The sequence below is a fragment of the Poromitra crassiceps genome, assembly GCF_964638095.1.
Source record: "Poromitra crassiceps genome assembly, chromosome: 17".
Lineage (NCBI taxonomy): Eukaryota > Metazoa > Chordata > Actinopteri > Beryciformes > Melamphaidae > Poromitra > Poromitra crassiceps.
Window position 1 is genome coordinate 35,561,021 of NC_139635.1, and position 340 is coordinate 35,561,360.

The following is a 340-nucleotide window of genomic DNA, read 5'->3' on the forward strand; positions in this document are numbered from 1 at the left end:
CTTCTTCTTCTTCTTCTTCTTCTTTTTTGAATGCTGTGAAATTGACTTGTAAGAGACACACACACTCTGGCATCGGCTTGATGTCCTGGACGCCCCCCCCCCGGCCGGCCACCACTCGTTTATTCTCTAGCACAGCGAGAGATAGGTTCCTAACGCTCCTTATTGTGTGCTGCCATTGTTTTACAGTGTGAGCATCACAGCACACAGAGCAATGTGCAATTAGAAAAATCCCATCCTCGTGGATGGAGTCAAGTCATGTGACCCCGCGGAGGGAGAGATTTATGCGTGCAGTGAAACCCTTTGAAGTTAATTGCGTTCTATTATCATTCGTGCCTCCGCT